The sequence below is a fragment of the Sinocyclocheilus rhinocerous genome, unplaced genomic scaffold, assembly GCF_001515625.1.
Source record: "Sinocyclocheilus rhinocerous isolate Xijiao unplaced genomic scaffold, SAMN03320098_v1.1 scaffold851, whole genome shotgun sequence".
In the NCBI taxonomy this organism is placed as follows: Eukaryota; Metazoa; Chordata; class Actinopteri; order Cypriniformes; family Cyprinidae; genus Sinocyclocheilus; species Sinocyclocheilus rhinocerous.
The window spans coordinates 946,917-966,851 of record NW_015624573.1 but is presented as its reverse complement, the minus strand read 5'-3'; positions in this window follow the sequence as shown (position 1 = coordinate 966,851).

Below are 19,935 nucleotides of genomic sequence, written 5' to 3'. Positions count from 1 at the left end.
CTTTTCTCTCTTGCTCTCACCGCCCACATTGTCCCTCATAAATTCAGTGACTCTTTTTCATGTCATCATTCTCTCTCCCTTTCGTTCGCTCACACAAACTCACTCTCTCTTTCTCAGCCTCTTTCCATCTTCCCTCACACTCTCTCATTTTTCTCCAATGGTGTTTTTGGCTCTGGTCTGAAGTATTGATGGATCTCATTCAGTTGGAATTGAATGAGAGCGCTGTAGATGTCCCAAAATAACATCACTGAAAGGCACTCTGGGTAAGCGTTTTCCCTTCACATCGAGCTAAGGCCAAATCTTACATTCGTCCAAACCAGATCATTATCTTAATAGAATTGATCTTACAATAACTGATGCCAGATATGCTTAATGCAGTAATTCACTGAGAAATCTCATCTTTAAAAAACAGTTGAATGAGGAATGACTGAAGTGTGCCAGCTGCATCTCTCTAAGAGCAGCTTTGGCTCACAGGCTGTTAGTTGTAAACATTCTGTTGTTTCCTGTTTAATCAGAAATATATTTAAATGGGATAAAACAATCAAATTCACCTCAACAGATGTTTGAATTTTGGTCCCACTTTATATTAGGTGGCCTTAACTGTACTTGAAATTTAAATTAATCATTTGATAAAATGCACTTATTGTGTACATACATGTTTTTACATTGTACTTATATTTTAAAAAATACCTGCATGTAATTACATCTGTAATTACACTGTTGACCATCCCTTACACCTTAGCCCACCCTTAAGGCCACCTAACATAAAGTGGGGCCTGAATTTTAAAAGCAACATCCAGATTGTTAATAATATACGTTTTACAGTGTATTTTGAGTGTTGTGTGGAAAAACAAGTGTGCAAGGGACATGCCAGTAATACATTTGATTAACCCTACTTACACAAAATGTAAGAAAACTCCAAATCTGACATTTCTCTATGTGCTTCTCTACTACGCAGCATTTATCAAGTCATGGACATGTTTGTGAGGAGAGAGTTTGAGATTCAATCATCATATTTAAAAAAAAAAATATTCTAGTTAAGAGTGTTATTTTGGAGCATTAGTTCAGATAAGGTCATATGTTAACTTTAAGTTTGTTTACATGACAATGTTAATCTTTAATGTATGTGTAGTAGCCTATGAAAGCAGTATTCCATTTGAACTCATAATTACAAGAAATAAGTGAACACCAAACTGCCAAAAAGTTGCCAAACTAATTTTATGCACATTCCCAGAATGCTTTTTGAGAATTAAGGGTTCAAAACATGGAGCTTTGCCAATCCAGATTATATTCCATAGAAAATTTTATGTGAAGGTACTTAATGTAGAACAGGATTACAGGAATCATTACGGGAACCTTTGTTTTGGATCATCTCAGGGGATGACAATTGGTGAAATGAGGGTTTGTTCAATGTTCTCCACTTCAGCTTTGGAATCAAGGAATCATAACAATGGGTTTTAGAAAGTCACTGCAGTGCTCAGTACGGTTAATCAAAAGATGCATATAGAATAAGAATGACACTGAATTTCTCGGCAACACCGTTTTCAGTGGGTTGTACCCATATGTATCAAAAGTGGAAATATATTTGTCCAAATGCTTCTTATGATAAGCTAAACCTTCATGTTATACCAACATGATCTATTGTACTGAATCTTAAAAATCAACTGCACTCTGTCAGTTCAGTGGAAATCTTGATGTTGTTGTTTAGGACAAAGGCCACTGGCTGCTCTCCAAAACCCAATTTCCTCCCCACTAAGAAAACATGCAAATCAAATATGAAGTGTCTTTGAGCTCTGATTATAAATATAATGTATTTTTGTATATTGAAGCACTTATGTATATTTGAACCTATAATCAAAAGATTTTGTCAATGCTTGTCTTTTTCCTAATAGATGATGCTGCTTGGGGTAATTTATTCCTTTTTTTTATACGTCCCACCGCCTGCTATGTGTTCCCCTTGTAAATGTTCGCACTGTTCACGAAAAGCTTCCTAATGCTGTTCATGACCTATTGTTATTTAATTAATGAACATTAAAATATGAAAAATAGTGGATTTTTTAATCTCATTTCTTTGACTACAATCCAGAAACATTTTATTTAGCTGAAAACATTCTGGAGTAAATTATACTTGCATGATAGTATTGCAGTTGGATCTATTACACGTCCTAGATTGAAGGATTTAAGAAGTCTTTTTGTTATATGTTCATATTAATATAGGCTTATGGACCAAAACCTTTTAAGTTGTCGAGTTGTTGAACACCGTTTCAAGTATGTGATGATATTAGTGTGAGTTTAAATCTGACAATGAAAACAAAGACAGGAATGTGCCTTCTTTTAGACTGTTTCTATGCACTGCTCCCTGCCTCTCTCTTTCGCACTCACTATTTTTCTCCCCCACTCATGCACAAGGAAGTGGAATGTGACATGCATTCCTCTGTTAGTCTGTGCATCACTTGTTCAGCTGTCTGTTGGCCCTGCTGTTCATCTTACAAAAGAGAAGGTCAAAAATACTTCATGAATGGGGAAAGGCAAAACACACTTAACCACAAATATGTACATGCCCAGTGACACTTGATGTAGTTACAAACTTCAGTGTTTAAAATTTAGGATTTTGGAAGAACCATGCAATAATTTGTTTGGATGTTTACAGTACATTGCATGTGTTTGCAGATTTTGTAAACTGTGAAAGGAATCAGTTCCCCAAAATACTTTAAATGTGAAATCTACATAATAAACAATAGTTCCGAATATAAATGTCCAAAACACTCACGTTCATCACACAAATGAAAATAAACAAAGAAAGCCTGCCACTGTCTCTCTTTAGTCTTCTCTTGCATGTCACATCAACTCTGTTTTCAGTCAGGATGAGTTGGAGAATTCACAGCTCATTTGTTAAAAAAGAGAAAGTGAGACTGAATCCCTCCACCCCCTGCTAACACTCCAACATTAAACCATTACTGAATAAAAGGGAAGCACATTACAAACACATGCAAATGCTGGGAGTTTTCCTCTTATTTACAATGGATTAAAGCAGGAATCCCATTTCATCCCCAAAGCGAATATAGATTTTTTGTTATTAGAAGAACTAAATAGAATTGGAAGAAATTGTTGTTTCCAAACAGATTGACACAGCCCCGCCTTCGCTTCATAGTCCCGCCCCTAAGCTTACACCATTGGCTGATGTTGGCATAGGGCAGCCTCCAAACTAGAGATAAGGTGCGTCCCAAATTGCGCACTAGTCTATGACGTTCTGTAGTATAAATAGTGCAAGTAGTGCGTTCACACTGAAAATTCCAAAAAGAAACAGTGCACTTTAAATACCCAGATGAGGCACTTAAATAACCAAAAAAAAACGAAGTGTGGAATGTTGGACATGCACTCAACTGTCGCAGCTTTAATTACATAGCGAAGGGGAAGGGGCTATCAGACTCCGATTATGAATGACAAAAATAACTTTATATAATTCATACACTACATGGTTGAGTACATAGTGCATAAGTACATAGTGTATAAGTGCATAGTGTATAGTGTGTCTTTAAAGTGAAGTGACGTGACATGTGGCCAAGTATGGTTACCCATACTAGGAATTAGTGCTCTGCATTTAACCCATCCTTAGTGGTACGAGACTCAAACCCGCAACCTTTGGGTTACGAGTCCGACTCTCTAACCATTAGGCCACGACTTCCCCCTTTAGGGACGCAGCTATAGAATCTACATTACAATTTTAATGTCAGTACCCATATCACACAAATCTGCTCTTAGTTCCATATATTCAAGTGCTTTATTTTCCATATTTTCATTATTTGATGGTCACCATTAGCTTTATCAGTGCAAAAAAAGGCCATCTAAAATGAAATGTTTAGAAACAGGATAAGGAGAGGGCAGGGAGACACAAACTGGTGTTTGATCTGTTATCCTCTCCACTTATTGCTGCTTTGTTGCATCATACTGTTGCTGTGTTTTAACCTGTTAGTATCCATAGGCTAATTACATCATTCATGAAAGTCACATTCATATTCCCTCCTGAATCCCGTCCAGTAACTCACTGACACAACTGTTCTCTTATAGGCTTGTCACTGGCCAAATACTGGAGCTGATGGCTGGGTGTATTCTGGTAGCACTGTGTTCAATTGGATCTTGTTAACATGGATGATCTACTGTAATTAGAACCTCTCTAATCCAGGAGGCTGCTGTCCATCATCTTTTTTCTCTACTTCTCTCACCTCTTCCTCACATGAAGTCATTAGGTTAATGTCAGAGATCTCATGATATTCCATATTTAGACCTAAAGAACAAGCCACATGGCACCAATAGGATCATATATTGGAGTGACATCACCACAGAGTTTCTTCTTTGGGAATGACATGACAGTGTTGACATCTCCTGATGACATCACCACTGTGCCAAAGGTCAAGACTAGAACATATTTATACAGCAAAGCCCTGCATGTGCACTCATGTGTGTTTATGCTTGTGGGTTAACTATCTAAATGAACTGGTTTATATATAATTATAATGTTACAAAATATTACCTTTTCAGATAAACAGTGTTCTTTTAAACTTGCTGTTCATCAAAGAATCCTGAACAACAAATCATCATGGTTTCCACAAAAATATTAAGCAGTATAACTGTTGTCAACATTGATAATGACAAGAAATGTTTCTTGAGCACCAAATCAGCATATTAGAATGATTTCTAAAGGATCATGTGACACTGAGGACTAGAATAATGGCTTTTGAAAAATAAATTACCCTATACATATGATTTTATGAATTTGCAATCTATATTCATTAATAAGGCACTATGCTCAAATTATTTTAGTCCAGGCTTAAATGCAACACCCATTTAAAGGTGCTGTATGTACGTTTTTGACTCTACTAAAGCATAAAAAGATATTTAAGCAGATATTTAAGAAACATGCTAAGTTAACATACTTGTTTATCTGAAAAACAATGCTACAGTCACAAAACAATTCTCCTTTGAAAATGTGCGTTCCGGGCCGGAATGTCGGTCTCTGTTTTGGTTTGTGAAACCCGCCCACTGCCAGTTTACCCAATTATATTTCGGGACCCGGGGTTGCCAGTTGGCGGATAACACAGTGTATTTAATTTCATTCATCGTCAAGTGCGCTCGTTCCTGTTGGTGTCGTCAATCTGGCAACCTGCGTGTGCGTCAAGTCTGAGGAGGAGGGGCCGGGACCCTCTCCAATGTTTTGAATTTGGACTGCAATACCTAGTTCAACTACTCGGTGTCAATCCTACATACAGCACCTTTAAGCCCCATTTCCACCGCAGGAACTTTCCCCAGGAACTATAGGGACTTTGGGCCGGTACTCGGTGTGTTTCCACCGCAGGAACCAGGATCTAAATAGAGTTCAGGGTAAAAATTTGCCCCTCAGAAGTCCCTGATGGCGAGGTAGTACTTTTTCAAAGGTCCGGAACTTTCGGGGGCGGGACTTGGGCGTTGAACATGCTGATTGGTTGGTTGAGTTCACTTCACACGGCATTGAATTTCAACCATCATATATTCACATAATTTTCAAAATATTACTGTTATTGTGTCATGAAATGTAGTTTTAAAAGTATTTCAGGCGAGAATGAAGTTGTTTAAAACTCAAATGTGGTTTATTTATAAAGACTTTTATAAATAAATTTGAAAATATGCGTAGCCGATTTCGGAGACATGAGCTCCACGCGATTAGCGGGCGCTCAGTGCTCATGTATCCCGACGAGAGCAGCCTCAACTCGGCTAGTCCTTCTGACATTTGCCGCTGGCTCTGATGTCTCTGTAGTTGTTAAACATAAGATATAATTCGTTTGGGGTAAATCAGGTAATCTTTGGTCTTTATTCTATTAATCTATTATGTTAAATTGAAAATGAAAAGGCAAGCTGTTTGATATAATATTTCGTTTCATTGTAATGTATGTTCCCTGAACTACATTTCTGCGGCTATTAATAAATGAAAACGAAAAGAGGCAGTGGTGTTTGATATCATATTTCGTCTTATTGTAAATACAGTGAGGAAAATTGCAGTAGCCAAGGTGAGCTGACTGACGTTATCAAGTACGCTGCTGTTTGCAGAATTACCGGACTTGCTTCGTCCCGTCCCCGTGAGAGTTCACACTCCCGAGTCGAACTCGCGAAGTCCAAACTACCGAGGATGCAAGTCCGAAATTTGCGTACTTGGTATCGAAAAACGCGCGCAGACCTACGTCACAAGACTATTTGCCTATTCTTCACAGTACTTTAGACCGCGATGGAAACGTAGACAGCAACAGGTCTGGGGGGAAAAGTTCCTGGGACAAATTGTTCCAGGTAATTTCGGTGGAAAAGCGGCTTAGATACCATATAACAGGGGGTCCCTTCTCCACCTATAACAAGGGGTCCTTGGCCTGAAAAGCATTGAAGACACTTTGTATTAATTCACCTGTCAAAGAGATTAATTCTAATAAATGTATGCCACTTGTCCAGGTTGTAACTATCAAAGACATGTTCTCAAAGAGATGTGTATATTTATGTTTCTGTTAAAAATGTATATCAATTTGAGTTCATTTATTGCTTAAAAATATTTGACTAAAATGTATGTATGTGATATTCAAGTTAATAAGAAGAGAATGTGCTCCCTTAAAATGTTTAAAGTTAGGGATTCTTTAAGAAAGAGTTACTATTGAAGCATAACAGGTCATATGACCAGGTTGATTTGAACGCGGGACCGTTACATTATGGGTTGAAATAACATGGATGCAGAGAATGGTATGCAGAGCCTGAAAATGAGTACCTTTATCTGCATGGGCTAAGAGGGCGCACACGGTAATTAATCTTTAAATCTGTTGCATTTTGTGTATAATGTTGTTTTATATCAGTTTAGGTAAACGATGTTATGTGTAAATTGCGATGTCATTGGATTCGGATTTCTCGCATGTGTTCACTTGTGTATCAGCGGACATTTACATGAGAGACTCGAAAAGGACTTGGCTAAATGCATATTTTGAACATTATATGCTTTATTTCTTGTAGTTTTCACGGTGTCTGCTGAAAAGAGACAGAGACAGAGAGACCAATAAACAGCAAAAAGACATCTGTATGAAGCGTGGCATTTCATCACCAGTGCAGCTACACAGGTCATCTCACTTTACAGTTCTTAAAAACTGGGCAGTGTTTTCAGAAAGAAGCAGTCTAATTGCACTTCTCACCTGTACTCATGATTTGCCACCAGAGCTCATTCCCTGCCAGAACCAGCATCTGAACCCTGTTCATCCTCACAGCACTGCTAATGGATCACCACCTCACCAATATCCAGCTCCACACTCCAGCCAGGACATTGCACATGGGTGCATCTCAGACACACTTTTCTATCCAGATAGCCTCGCATCCTAAAATCTTTCTGTTCTCGCCTGTTCTGACCACTGAAATGCCCAGTCACTGATACTGTCTTTTTACGTGTTGCGTTGCATCGCGCCGCGTAAACATAAAACCATGTCTGCATTTGTGATCAGAGAAATGACAAACAAGTGCTACTCTACACTGCCCAAAAAACTCGCGTTTGAATCCCCCCGGCTGCATCCTGCTCCACTGTCCTCCTTTTTTGAAAACTAGAATATGGTCACCCTAACTCATTCAATATTTAATATTTACATATTCTTCCTACGTGCAGGAAAAATAGCTCATTTTATGATTAATATATTACTCAAAGATTAACCTACAATTCTGTACGTGCAAATGCGTGTTCAAGTGTTGAACTGTCAAAGTACATAAACCTGGGGAGTAAAACGCACAAAGAACACTAGCAGAACTAACTGAAACCTCTAACAGCACAGATCCAGTGTGTGTGCTATAAAAACCATTACGCCTATGGAATGTCCCCATTTAGATAGCTAAATAAACGTGTGTGTGTGTGTTCAGTTTGTGTAAGACAACTACTGTAGGTTAATGTTGGTGATTATGAGTCCGCATGGAAGATGCAGCTTTTTTCACAGTCTAAGCTGACTTTATGTTTTATTTAATGCGTAAAGAGTGACTATAGATTTCGCTTGCCCATTCACTGAAGATGAAGAGCCTGGTCTGTACCGAATGGCAGAGCTAATGTTGCTGCTGGAAAGGGCCAGCAGAAGGTGCTCATCCTGTAGTTTGTGAGATGAGAACACTAAACTGCAAAAAGACACCTTCTGTGGCTGCTATAAACCCCAGGGTCTGTCTCAGAAAGACTATGGTTGTAACCCTGGTGTAAAATAGTTTCCACATACAAAACGATCACATCACTAATAATAGCCCCCTTCACCTTCTGTTACATCCCATGAGGGGGAGACAAAATCCAGCTTTTACCAGAGTGATTTCAGAAACCATGAAGGACTTCAATTTGACTGGCTTTTTGTCAGGTTTAATCTATCCCTTTTCTTTCTTTTTGCTAAACTGTGTGTGTAATGTAGCCTATAATTATGTATTGGCTGTGGGCTTTTATGCTGATATGCTTAAGTTCGTACAAATCTGACTGATCCACTGGAAGCAGCCAAAACCAACAAAACTACTCGCATATTAAAGTTCAAACACCTCCAGGCACAGCAGTTATTTGACCTGAATTGGCATCTGTTTTTTCCCGCATGTTATATAATCTGCTTGAGTTTGTGTAGGCCTATGTGTGTTTTTGGCATTTTGTTGTCCTGTTTTTGCTAATGTTTCAGAACATTGCTGTGAACCCCACAAGGGTGTCTTAACCAGGGGGGAAAAGGGGACAGAGTGTATAAGGCCCAGAGGCTGAGGGGCCCACTACGATGTCCGTTGGGACTGAATGTGATTTTGAGGGGGCCCCATAGCAAATTCTGTGCAATGGGCTCAGAATCCCTCGCAAAGCCCCTGCCCTGCTTCTCTGGTTGACAGTCTGATGGGCAAGTCTGGGTTTGGTGGATGCCATGAGAACATTACCTGCCTGACTGCATTGTGCCAACTGTAAAATTTGGTGGAGGATGGATAATGGTATTTTGGGTTATTTTTTGTGGGTTGGGGTAGGTCCCTTACTTTAAGTGAAGGGAAATTTTAATGCATACCAGGACATTTTGGACAATGCTATGTTTCCAAATTTGTGGGAATAGTTTGGAGAAGGACTTTTTCTATTCCAGCATGACTGTGTCCCAGTGCACAAAGCAAGGCCTATAAAAACATGGCTGGATGAGTTTGGTGTGGAAGAACTTAGCTGGCCTGCACAAATAAGCCCTGACCTCAACCCCATCGAACACCTTTGGAATTGGAACGGAAATAATGAGCAGGCATTCTCATCCAAAATCAGTGCCTGAACTCTCTGGATGAATGGATAAATGTGCAAAAATTTATATTTTTTGTTGTACACAATATGTCTGCGCAAACACAGAATTAGTTAATAGCAGCCTTTGACTTGACTCTTTTGTAACTGTGCTAATAATGAGTCCATGGAAGGACAGAAAAGTGTTGAAATTCAATAGCACAAAAGCACAGCAGAGGATGTACTTCCTGAGGCAGCTGAAGAAGTTTAACCTGCCAAAGACGATGCATGGTTCACTTCTACACTTCCATCATTGAGTCCATTCTCACCACCTCCATCACCATCTAATCGGATGCAACCTTCCATCTCTTTAGGACCTGTACACTTTCAGGACCCTGAAGCGGGTGGTTAAGATTGTGGCTGACACTTCTCACCCTGGACACAAACTTTTTGAAGCACTCCTATCTGTCAGAAGACTGTGGTCCATTAGGACCAGGATCTCACGCCACAAAAAACAGTTTCTTTCCATCCGCAACTGCCCTTATCAACAGTACCCATGACACATCAGGGCTTCTTACTCTCGCCCATGGACATTACTCTTCACATAAAAAAAAACATGCACACACGTGTTGTTTCACATACAACTCAGGCTGCTATACATCTCAGACTGTAAGCATTTGCACTGGCCCCTCGCTGCACATCTTGCACAATGTTCAAAAATGTACAATTTGTTTCAACTGTAAACATTTGCACTGCCCCACTTTACATATTCTGCACAAATGTAGAGTTAATGTTTACAATGTTTATTTTGTGTTTTATATTTTTATCTTCCTAAATTTTTTCTTGCTCTTATTGTATAGCTTTTACTTGTCTTATTTTAAAATTGTTTGCCTCATTGTTCTATTATTTATTCTTGTTTTTCTGTTGTCTTTGTCAAGCACCAATTTACCAAGACAAATTCCTCGTACGTGTATACATACAGTACTTGGCAATAAACGTGATTCTGATTCTGTTTCAGATTCTGGTATAATTAACTTGATCTGATTTAGTGCTAAAGGCATTGTTTATCTTTTTCTTCAGCTAAACTGGTGTTAAGTACCTTTTAATTAAGATACTTTATCTTCTGCTGTGGGAACTTTAAAGTCTAATATTGCAAGCACTTGTTGCCCCTTTGAAAGATTATTAAATATTAATGCTTGTAAGGATATAAATTGTAGTGCTCAACCTGAACACTCCACATTAAATCTGCCCTTTTCCTCTATTCAAAGTGGTTTCCTTTACCTAAATATATGTAAGGACATAACAGTCTTCATATGCCCTACATTTAAAGAGGATGTATAGACCTTTACCAAAATTGTAATTGTTTTTCCTATAGCCCCAGTTGCATCTAAAACAACTTGCAGTACACTAATGGTGGAACAGTCCCTCTGATACTAAAGTGAGATGTATTTCTCAGTGACATTGTGCTCAGAGAGGAGAGGTATAGTCTATTACACTCTGTCCTGTTTCTGGGTCACCCCAGTAGAGTACCACACTCAGTTACAGTCAACAAGAGTGTTAGTTAATCACAATGCCTTTTTCAGGTCACATACAGTAGCTTATAATAAAACTGAGAAGCAAATTATTAGAATCAGATTACACAGAATGAAACTTTTTTCATTTAACAATGTTACAATAGTTATGTAGTTTAAGTAGTCTATTGGTGAGTGGTTTTCAAACTCATGACTGACTAAAGTGTGGCCACATTAGCGGCATTTTGGCAAAATGTTGCATGCACAAATGGTCCATTGTCTATTGTCAATAGTTAGCAAATTAGCCATGTATAAGGTATAGCTCACACAGAAGTCACTTTCAGAACAAGTAGCTTCCTGTTGGTCAACACCCAAATTCGCATAGCCACCTTGTGAAATCTGCGTGGGGAAGTTTTTATCCTCATGTGAATTTTCAGATTGCATGGAATTACTATGACCATGAAAATTCGGCAAACAATTGTAAATGTGACTGTACCTTAATTCATAGTGCAAAGTGTGAAAATATTGCCTCATTCATGCCAAAAATATAAAAAATATCTAATGAATCCTTCACTGAATAAACAAATCCGTCAAAATGGCTACTGAATCGGTGTATTGAACAGCCATTAGGCTGCTCTTACTTGAGTAGAACCAAAAACAAAACAACAAATCTCCATGATTACCTCACAGTTATGAACATGCATGCTTTTATAGCCTACCATAAGCCTTATAGTAATTCAACTGAAAATAAGGCAAATCAATAGCCTACTATGACGGGAAAAGATGTTAGCAAAAAACAAACAAATTCACTTTTCCACCTCATATTTCACTCTTAAAAGTTTTTGGTGAATCTTGAAAATAATTATATCATGTGGGTTCTAGAAGGAGTGTGGTAACTTTTAATGACATTTCATTGACATTTCTTTGTGTGTGTGTCAGCCGTGAGTAATAGCTGCTCTTGTAGCTAAAGTCACATGCTCACCTGATAATCAGAGTTTGGTTGTGTGTGTCAATTTATGGAGTAGCTGATAAGTTTTCTATTGATTTCAGGACCATGGCGCCCCTTATTTAACAACTGCTCAGTCTATTTTTGTAGGTGTCTGTGAGTCTGTGTGAGTTTGTTGCTCTGTGTGAGACTATTCAAGCAAAGAACCCGTTGAGTCTGTTAGTGGTGGATAATGAATTGTTCATGCCTCAGTGGGCATCCATGACCCCACTCTTAATGACCTGCTCTGTCCATGTAGCTCTATAAAAAATGACCCAATTCATTCTGTCAAGCAATTAATTGATTAAAATGGGCAAATTATACAATGTGTCTTTTATTTTCATAAATAATTGCATGGAACAAGACCTGTAATAATTCAGTATCACAGAAATACATTGTGGAAACAAGCTCCATCACTCTCAATTTAATAACAAGTTTTTGTGCAAAAGAAATGCAAGGAAAGACATGCTAAATGGGGGGTAAGCAGAGCGAGCAGTTTGCAGATTTGGAACTGGTTTGTTATGAGAGCAAAGTCTGTGTTAACATAAGACCCTTGTTGGTAAATTTGTATGGGGCAGCTGGTTGTCTTTTGGCTAATGGAGTGTATGTGAGTCATTAAACTGAGGGAAGAAGCCAAATGTTGTGGAAGCAGCTTGTATTTTAACAACCCACCACTGACCTTCCCCCGCTATGCTGCCTCTATCACATAAACACTCTCTCTCTTGCTTGCTCTTTAACATATTTAATGTTTTATCTTTTGCACTTTTCGTCAGTTGTACTCATTGGCACTCACACAAACACAAATACAAACACACAACAGAACCTTGACACATGAGGTGGCACTTTTTGTCAATCTTATATAAGAGCTGGGTGCACTGCTGGGTCTGTGGGTCTGTGGCAGAAAGTGAGAACATGAAGGCCTGAGTTTCCATTACAGACATTCTACAGATGTGTTATAAATCACCTGGGTGTTGTCAGAACTGTGGTTGGAGCACATATGAGCTCAAGGGAATTCAGGTTTGAGTCTGATGGGTCATGTCCTGATTCTTCTCCTACTGTCCTTTCTACATTCAATTGAATTGAATGATAAATTCCCATTGTCTTTCTTTCTTTCTTTCTTTCTTTTTTTATTCTTTCTTTTAGTTTAACTTGATTACTAAAATAGCTAAAATTGAAATACAAAAAAGTAAAAACTGTATAAAGAATTAAATTAAAAAACTGATTTTAAATATGATTTAATATAAAATAATTGATTTAATATAAAAACTAATACAAGTGACAAACATCTAACACTTTAACAAAAATCAAAATATAAAAATAAAAACTAATTCAAAATAATAATACTGTCTATAGCAGTATCACAATCATAAACCAACTAACTTAATACATGTACATGTTGTATAACTGACTTGAACTTGGGTCTCAGAGCAATAACGCTACTGGCTCCAACAAGTGTGTGTGCCTTTCTGATCTGTCTGAAAATGTTTGAATAGCTAAAAATTACATTTATTTTTAAATAAATTTATTTTAATTTAGGGGTAAGTTTAGGGTTGTTCTATGGGTAAGTGTAATAATTATAATTATAATCTTATTGTAAGAAAGGACATGGCATGTCTTTACATAGAAAGTAAAAAAACAAAAACAAAAAATTTTTTTTCGAAAGTTTCTTATACAGCCAATACAACTAAACAGAGGAGCATTATTAATCTTCAGATTTACCAAACTGAAAATCGATCTGCAGATTAGCAGACTGCAATCATTGAGCAAAAACTTGTAAACAGACATTATGCGTACGTGACATTAGTCTGCTGGGGTCATGACTGAAAGAAAAAAAAAAAACAGGAGCCTGTGTATTCCTCTCAAATATACTCAATATGCACATAAGAGCCATTACCATAAGATCACAGCTTCCTCTTTGATCTGCATGTCATTAAGGGGGTGTGTTGCTGACAGAAGGACCAGAGTGTTGTAAAATATGTTCACACTCACAGTCTGCTGACACATGGGTTTGCTGGTCATTCGGTGTATGGTATGTAGCATCAAAGTTTTGCACTAGAATTGAGGTGGGGGATGTTTCTCACTAAATGTGCTATGGCAGGAATGCAATGTTCCACCAAAGTATAGTTTCCTATGAAATCTGTCCCATGTTGGCCAACAGGTCTCAATCAATAGTCTGTAATCCATAGGCTTTTTTTTTTTTTGTACCTGCACATGCGGGATATGTCTAACACACTGTACATGATGTACGTCACTGTGTAATTGACAACAACTACAGGGAAATGTTAAAAAACTAAATTCTGCATTTGAATTTTGAATTCAAAAGAATTGCCTCAAAAACTCTTTTAAAATAGCTCTTAGTAAATAATTAGTGAATAAGCTCTTAGTGAACAATGTACTTAAAGCACCCTGCACAGAGAATGCTATAATACTCAAAAATATACAGACAGAAAACATGAGATTCTATTTTGCAAAAGTTCATATTTGAGTTAGTGTCCTATCAGCTGTGTGCACCTATACAGCCCATTCTGTTCTTCAGGTAGTCATCCTATTTACTTTCATGAAACACAGTTTCATGTATATTTTCAATATAGAAATCATTGAGAACTAGATTTGCTTTTTGTGAAGGAAACACAAGTTTGGCGTTGAAATTTTAGGTAAGCTCAGATTTTCTGCTTTGTTTCTGTGAAAGGTGAATCAGCCCTTATTTTCTGTTGACTGTGAGAATCTACACATAAAGGTAACAATAAATATTTAAATAGATGTACAGAAGACAACAGATAACAGTACAGTATGCAATTAAAAGCAAGACAGAAGTCCAATCAAAAATCACATGCAGCTTCAAACTTTAATTTTCAATTACTTAATAAAATTTTAAAAAGACAGCACACTTAAGGATGAAATTATCATTTTTAATGTAATTTTCACCACCCCAAAATGAAAACGGTCATAATTTACTCATGTTGTTCCAAACCTGTATCGCTTTCTTTCTTCTGAGTTAGTTCTAATTAGTTTGTTTACAATGTAAAACTTGAATGAAAATAACTGGTGATCATACATAAATCAATCAGCTCAAACAACACTTCTTTTTATTAATTGAGGAAATATGGTTTCAATTACTGCTCCCATACCATCATGAATTATGACTTAGGCCTGTAGCTGCTTAAGGCCTCAGGCAGAAATAACTGCAGTGGCCTGACAACTGAAAACAAGCCTCTGCAAATGTAAACGTGATAGATTTAAAAGTGCTTGAATGTTAGCAAATAAGATTCTCAAGTCAGAATATATAGTTGGAATTACAAGTTTAAGATGAAATTTTTAGTTTTTCAGGCATCATTTGTTATAAAGTTCCATTTATGAAAAATAAAGTTAGATTATAGGTGAATATTTTCACATTTGTTTACTCCCTGGCAAAAGTCAGTCCTTGCACTCATGCACAACACAAGTCCTGCCAGTTCTCTGCACCTAGCTGTACTTTATTCCCAAAAGTCATGGTGTACCAAAGTCCTCTGCTACTGTGAATACCAGTCGAGTGAACATCATCTGCTCTGTCAATATCCAGGTCATTAGTGTTGTCCAGAGTGGTGTGGAACAATCATTCTCTTTACATTGACACCCTGTTCACATGTTTCATTGCTATTATATGGCTCAGTATATATTTATTCACATGTGTAAAAATGAATGACTAGTGTCTGATATATGACCTCTCATGAGATATATATTATGATATGTGCAGTTCTCTGCCAACATTTAAAGGTGATACGGCTTAGAGTCAGGAACAGAAGAAGCTAAGACATTCATATCCTGTATCACAGGCATTTGCTAGTGTGAAATGCCCTTTCTTGGTACTGAAAAAACACACTCTCTATTAAAGCCACATATACACAAGAAATGGTACTTTTGAGAAATGCCATGCACTCAAAAAAAAAGAAAAGAAAAAGAAAGTGTAAATAAAGCTGTTTTGTTTTAATGGAGCCTTATGGGAGCCACCACGTGGATATCACATGACCAGCCAAATACTTACTTTACCTTGCCAACCCGCCGTTATTGGACACTTGAGCATATGAAGTAAATGAATCACTGACTGTGAAAAGTGCGTTTATGTCATGAGTTACTGAAAACTCATTTTTGTGTTATGCTATTTATACCGCTATAAGTTCAAGATGACTCACGTATCGGCCAAAAGCAACATAAATTAAAAATATTTTTGAATATACAATAAAACATTATGTAGGGTTCAGTTGTTTGATCCAATACATGTAACAATATCAAAATTCTCATCAAATATCTTATTTAGGCATTTCCCAGGGAGCGTAGACACACAGCCAAGAAACATCTATGTCACAACACGGCTATTTCTGTCACTATGTGTGCAGGCCACCCTGCAAGCAATGAAATATTTGGTCACATGACCATGGCAGCCAGTGAACTTCTAGTGATCACAGTCTGAAGATAGGGTGGACAGATACATGCCCTGGTCACGTGAGTGACACTGAGAGGATGATCCTAATTGGTCAGCTTGTTTGTTTACTTCACAACCAGCTTTACAAAAGAAAATTAAAAAGTCATCATAGTGAGATTTGTTCATATTTAAAATGCAGACTTAACACTTCAGAATAGAATAATTTCTTAATGTTATATATGCAGAAAAAAATCAAGATCTGATAAATGTATCAATGTAAAAATGGTTTATATAAGAACTAACAGAATTAATATCTATTTTTAGAGTATTTTAGGGTTAAGGTTTAGACTTAGCTTGACTAGCTATGTGCATGTGTATATACACACCTGGGTCAAACCAGACTGTGGTCTGTGGGTTAAATAGACTATATAGAAAACCTTAAAGGGACTTTGGTTAAATATATCATCTGTATGTTAAGTTCACTGGGTTCATGTATATGGCTGTAATGCAGTGAAAGATTGCAGGACCCTGAAGGACTTGTGGGAGTGGAAAGAAACCCATTAACCCCATGTGTACGTGTGTGTGTGTGTGTGTGTGTGTGTGTGACTGCAACTCTGAGATTGCACAGCTCTGAAGTGCTTGAGGATAAGATTTTCTTCTATTTCTGTTGACCTCACTCCAGTCCATAGAACAAAGCATGTGTTCTTCACTGCTGAACCAGTTTCAGTTCACAAAGGTAAAATCTTTACACACGTTAAAGGGATAGTTCACCCAAAAATGAAAATTTTATGTTTACATGGGCAAAATGATACAGTACCTCAGAAATTGGTTAGAAATGTATAAATTAAAATTAAAAATTATTATAACATTAATAGATTTGGCTTAAAGGGATAGTTCACCCAAAAATGAAAATTTGATGTTTATCTGCTTACCCCCAGGGCATCCAAGATGTAGGTGACTTTGTTTCTTCAGTAGAACACAAACTATTTTTAACTCAAACCGTTGCAGTCTGTCAGTCTTATAATGGAGGTGAATGGGAAATACACAAACAAAACCAAATTAAACCCTGCGGCTCGTGACGATACATTGATGTGTAAAGACACGAAACGATCGGTCTGTGCAAGAAACTGAACAGTATTTATATCGTTTTTTACCTCTGATTCACCGCAATGTCCGAACTGTCCTGAGCGTGTCTTCAACAGCCGGCGCGTGACGCGTCTTCTTCTTCTTGTTGCTTTACGGCAGATCGCAGACTTATAAGTGCATTACCGCCACCTATCTCTCAAATGGACCTCTGACACTCTATCTACAATTTCAATTAGGAGTGTCCATGGTCCAGAACAGTTCGGACATTGCGATTCAAAATGATTCTTGCACAGACCGATCGTTTCGTGTCTTTACACATTAATGTATCGTCACGAGCTGCATTTTTTGACTCTCAAAGCTGTGATTCCCATCCACTGACATTATATGACTGACAGACATGCAACGGTTTGAGTTAAAAATCTTCATTTGTGTTCTACTGAAGAAACAAAGTTACCTACATCTTGGATGCCCCGGGGATAAGCAGATAAACATCAAATTTTCATTTTTGGGTGAACTATCCCTTTAAGTATATTTCTTTGCATTTTATGTCCATCAGTGGTTTATGGAAACATGCTTATATAGTCAATTATTATTAAAAATAGATTTAATGAATTCCAGAAAGTTCCCAAAAGTCCACTTTAGAAGTATAAATCTAACAGACGTTCAAAACTTTACCTGACAAAAACAGGGTTAGAGTAATTCCTGTGATGTCTCAAGACCTGTTCACACCAAGAACAGTAATTAATAACAGAGCTGACTAATAACTATAACTAATAGGCTTATTGGTGCCCACACCAATTGGTGGCCAAGCTTTTTAGAGTTAGATGGATTCTGATTGACTATCAATGTCTTTTAGCACTCATCAGCTATAAAAAAAATAATTTTGAAAGTGATTTCCAATGAAATCATTCCTCTGTGTCATTATTGTTGTATCCATATTTGTGTAACCTACTACAATTTTTAAAAATCTGCCTGTGCACCACTAGAATTGTGACTCATCCATATTTTCTACTTGAAAGCAAAGTTCTGAGTTATGTACATGTATACAAGCTCTGATTGGGAGTTTCAGCAAAAAAACAACTTCTTTCAGCTAAATGGAACAAAATAAATAATATTTTCCATAACCAGCACCTTATAAAATGAGATGTAAATTGCCAGAGACCAAACTCACAGTCTTCAAGCCATTTCTGCTGCTGAATGACTTCATACTTAATGGCTCATTGACCAAGTACTGGCAAAAGCAAACTGTAAACAGGGTGGTGTCCATCACTGAGCTAGAATTAATGAAAGCTTTGTTACAGTCCGACAGAATCCGTTTTTGAAGGAGAGTAGTCTTAAATCTGTGTCATAGGTTTCTATGGACTGCTGGCACTGGTGACCAGTGGTGTCAACAGCTGCAGTATATGCCTCTCTAAAAATAGCTCTACAAACGCTCTACTAAAGTACTGTATCAGATATCGCATTATGTAAACTGCTATGTCAGAATAGCAGGATAGCAAGGAAACAATAAAAAACAACTTACAAGGATGTGTATGTTTACACAGACAGAAACTGAATCAAGCAAAACGGAGTGCATGCATCATCACCCACATGTTTGCAATTTGTGCACAGGAAATAAAAAAGCAAATATAATCTTTGAGTTGGTAAAGCCAACACCTGGGGAAAAACACATTTTCTGTGCCCTTTATGGTTACAGAGTGCTTTGCAGAGCAGGAAATCACAGCTGTATGGACAAATCCACTCCATACTCCGCTCCAGTTCCCGTCTCACTCAGTAAGAGAGCCCTTGTTCTTGACTGATTGTGAATGCTGCACTGTTCTACTGCCATCTCTGAGACCTGTTTATGGCTCCTGCCCCAGACCAACTCTCTCTCTCTCAGCCCTCTAATGTTTGCATAATTTCAGTTTTAGAATCTTGAAAAATGGATGCGAATGTCCTGCTTCGCCTGAAGGTTTGGAGACTAAAAAAGATTGCAGAGACAGGGTGAGGTAGTGGTGAGACTCTGCATGATGCCTGTATAGCTGACAATTACATTTAAGAATATGAAACGCTAAATGAGTTTTTACAAAACTGATCCACATACTACTTTTTTTACACATATACAGATTCATACATCATGAAAGTTTTTTGCTATGACAAACATTTCTGCTACAAGAAACCATTATCTTTGTAAGCAACTGCAAGCCTGTTGTAGGAAAGTGCTGAATCATTTTCCCAACAGTATTTCACATAATTGAAAAATCATCAGTCGGAGCCAGTAAAGCCTATTTCCAGGGTGCGAACTACGGGGGAGCTAGGGGGAGCTCGGCTCCCCTTAATAAGACATGGGCTCCCCTGATTTGATCTAGGGTAAATCCTGTATAGTGATTTATCCTATATAGTGCTTGCATAAAGCAAGTAGTGCATACACTTGTCATTGTCATTGTAAGCCCTCTTTTGAGGCACGCGCAAGCGCACGAACACAACCCCCTCTTTAAAGATGTAAAGAGACTCACTTCAAGACTTTCCTTTAAAATAAGCAGCATAGTTCATGGACTCCAAAATAATTACTGTAGCAAAATTATAATGGACCCTTTTACAGTCTGTGATGGTACGTTTCAACGGTCATCAGCTTCGTAAATCCAGTAACTTTTTTTATATTTTCATTTTTAAAAAACTTAATTTATAGCACTACACTTGATATTATATTTCCTTTGCATCAAATTAAAAAAAAAAACAGGTT